Raw genomic sequence first — 3884 nt, forward strand, 5'->3', positions numbered from 1 at the left:
ATCTTAAATGAAAGAGGTCCTACAACGTCAACGTTTATCTTTAAAAATATGTTCCTAATTTTTAGCACAAATTTTAGAAGAGCCTTCAGTTTACCTATGGACCTTTCAGCTATGTTGACAAGGATCGTAACTCCCCACGTAATTGTGGTAAATTAAATTTGGCCAAAAAGAATGGCTTGTTTCAGTCACACATAGATTTGTGGATATGGACTCGTGACACAATTCGAGAACATTTTCTCAATATTGGCATTTCCAGAGCTATTATTAGGGAATTACTAGATGCAATCTTAAATTTCCAAAATGATCCTAGCTTTTTCGAAATAATAAATCTACCTTTATTTCAAACTCGTCTTTTCTTTCTTTTCCCAATCATGATGTTAAAATAGCGCGCTCTCTTTCTCATGACGCTTATGTTTTTGCACTCACTTTGTTATACTGTTAGTATACAACACACTGCTCGTGTCCACTTCTGCCTGTGGCAATATTATGGGAGCCATTTCCTCTTCTACGTTGATGGAAAGATGATCTTCGATCGGTCCTTGGGCAGAGCAATTCATAACAATGCAAACATCCGTTTCTTTTTTCATCGTCTCTCTTCGCGTCACTACTGCGTTTAAATTCGAGGATATCGGTTGTTCTTCAATTAATTCAGTCAATTGCGATTTTCAGTTAATGACGATTGATCTCAATAATGGTTGCATTTGTGGAGATTTTGCCTAACTCAGAACTTTGAAGTTAAATTTTTGCAAGGAGAAGACAAGTAAAATTCTTATCAAGTAGTTTGATGATCGCGGTTGTTAGGAATAAAACTATGCTCTGAAAGCATTTTATAACGTAATTTTCACATGAGGGCAACTATTGCGCTCCGTAGTAGGCCACGCATACTTCAAGAAGATGACGAGACCGCACTGGAAGGAATTTCGCGATAATTTTTACAAATGTTACCGCACAATAAGAATTTTTTCATGATCTTGAAATTTTTAAAAATTAGTTTTCCCATGACAATTTATTTTTTGTTGTATATTTTTTTATTGTTAAGAATCATTTTTTTTCTAAAAAAAATATTTTAAGCATACTACACAGCAGCATATTCCATCGTTAAAGTCAAAATCAAATAACTTTCATTGTAACCGTTAATATTTCGTATTGGGATTCTTTCCGTTGTTGATCATCAAGACATGAATATTCTGCTTATTTTTTCATGATGGATAATTTCAGCATAAGCCATGGCATTAACAAACTTTGAGAAATTTTGCTTCACTTAAAATAAAGATTTAATTTTGGAATTTAGCACTGTCAAAAAGAATTTAAAATACTTCCATTTTAATTGCTGCTGATCTTTCCTTTGAGAAGATTTCTCAAAATGTTTATTGTAATAAGAATACTAAAATTATTTTTACGTGTTGCTTAGCTACAAAACGTGTTATTTTGAAAGCTGAAATTTTTAAATTAATTGTTAATTATTATAAGTTATTATAATCTGTAATTAATAATTAATTATACATAATTTTATAATTATTACAGTATGTAAGTGTTAAATATTACACCTATGCTATTATATAATGCCAGGAAACCGTCGCTTCAAAAGCAGAACAAAAAAAAAAAAAAAAAAAAATAAATGTTTTAAAAATTCATACCGCATCTCTGTTATGAAATTAACAGCGGCCCGTTGAAAGATGGAAAGACACCTTTCTCGGTTCCCTTAAAGCACCTTTCTATTATCGCTCAGAAAAGAACGATTCCTTTTAAAACATCTCTTTTCCAGGCGGCATCTTATCGCAGTCGAGAGAGGGAAATTCTCTTCTGTCAGTGAAAAAATTTTGATTTCTTTTCGAAATTTGGCAGCAAGGCAAAATTTGATAGATTTTTGAAGAGAAGTAAAGAAGAAGTAAAAAAGAAGAAGTAAAAAGAAAAGAAAGAAAGAGATGACAGGACGACGGTTAGTTCTAACCGGTGATGAGCGTTTATACGCTAGAAAAAAGCATACTTTTCAAAACAGCCAATCATCGTTTCTGCATGAAAGAAGTTGATTTGTTAATTTTGTGTTATTGATTCTCCCCAGAGAAGGAAATCCAACCAGGAGTTTCATTTTTTTAAGTAGAAGTAAAACCAACCAACAGTCTTTGAAGGTTGCATTTTTCTCTTTGAGATTTGTGGAGTCTGAAGTGCTCTTATTGGAAATAATTATTGATGTAGGTAGGTAAAAGGAATTTCAATAAAATATTGAAAGTCGTCATCGGTCCCTGTGGGGGACAAATTTTTGAAAACCTCAAACTTGCAGTCTCCTTTCGAGAAGTCTCTTTACCTGCATATTTTATGCATAAGTTAATATTCAAGATTCAAATTATTCTTACATTGTTTTTTATTTACATATGATTAGCTTTAAAAAAACATTTAGAAAGCCAAAAATCTTTTCAAGTACATTGAAAATTGTCAGTCAAGAATCGTGGCCAACCTGGAAACAACGCTACAGCTTTATAGCATTTATAATTGGTGGCAGCGGAAAACATCCAATACCCATCATCTAGTTTGCACCCAGAAAATTGCTTTTTGAAGTTCACTTGTGGAGCACTGTTTTTAGCCTTCATCAAAAAAAGATTTCGAATATTGTCCAGAAAAACGCACTGTGGAAGTAAGCCCATTTTCAGCTAACAACATCCTGATTCTGTTTTTTCTGTTTCGGCATTCCGTATTCTATGCAGAAGACAAATTGGAACGGAACAGCGCTTTAAAGAATAGAGAAAGCGCGAGCTTCGGAGATTTGTAAGCGCAGATGTGTTCGTGTGCAGGAATGCTGAAAGACATTCCATCCGAAAACCTGAATCTTTCAAGATTGCGAAAACATCAGTTGCAGTATTACTCTACATGAAGCTTCGTTTTTCTGTTCTGGAGACTCATTTTTATTTTCTCATATAGAGAAAGTATTGCTCTCGTCAATAAATTTAAAATCTAAAATTCGTCAAATTTTCCCGTTTTAGATCTCCCTGAGTTCGAAAAACACACTTTTGGAAAATGGCCATCTCCTGTGAGGAAGATAAAAACGCTTTGAGTTTGGAGAATGAAATTTTACATTCATTCTTACACTAAATTTGTAGATTTCTATCAAATTTTGAGAAACTCCGTTCAGAAGAAGTCTATCTGTCAGTCTTTTCAAATATAACAACACGATAATTAGAAAATGAAAATAATTTGAGAAATAAAATTCGGTACACTGATTTATCGTCTGTAGCGTAGACACGTGTCAGCGTTTGAGCCAAATTAGGCCAGAGATCGGCGCTCTGTCGATCTGTAGTTTCAGAAGCATGTCAATGCGACAATTCAAAAACGGAATGGTTTTAATATATCATATTTGGCATGGCATTTTATTACTGCAAGTGTTGTTCGGTGTTAACTTTTTGTTTCAATCATGATGGGAAAAAGCATCTTAAAAATAAATTCGATTTTAGGATAATATTAACAGCTGAATTAAAAGCATAACGAGAAGCTCAAGCTTGGAGAGAAGAGCGAGAGTATGAGTTAGAATTAGGGATTGCAATACCAGTATACCGGGATACCGAATACCGGCATTTTTAGCCATTTGTACAATTTTGTAATACCGGTATTCACAAGTTTAAATACTGGTTTTTCGGTATTTACTAGAAATTTTTAAAATTGTCTCCACTATATGTTCAGGGATCGCGAACATAGAAAATAGTATACATTTTTGTTTTTATGTCTCCCTAACGGGCGAAATTAATTAGCTAATTAATGGCTTAATTAAATGCTTAAATCTAAATTAGCGAAACATGGATAATCCCCGAAAGAAGATATTGTATCCATAGCAACTGATGGAGCAACAGTTATGAAAAAAGTTGGGAAGTGGATTGGTTCAAATCAGCAATTGT

This window comes from Argiope bruennichi, chromosome 8, assembly GCF_947563725.1.
Source record: "Argiope bruennichi chromosome 8, qqArgBrue1.1, whole genome shotgun sequence".
NCBI classification, from domain to species: domain Eukaryota; kingdom Metazoa; phylum Arthropoda; class Arachnida; order Araneae; family Araneidae; genus Argiope; species Argiope bruennichi.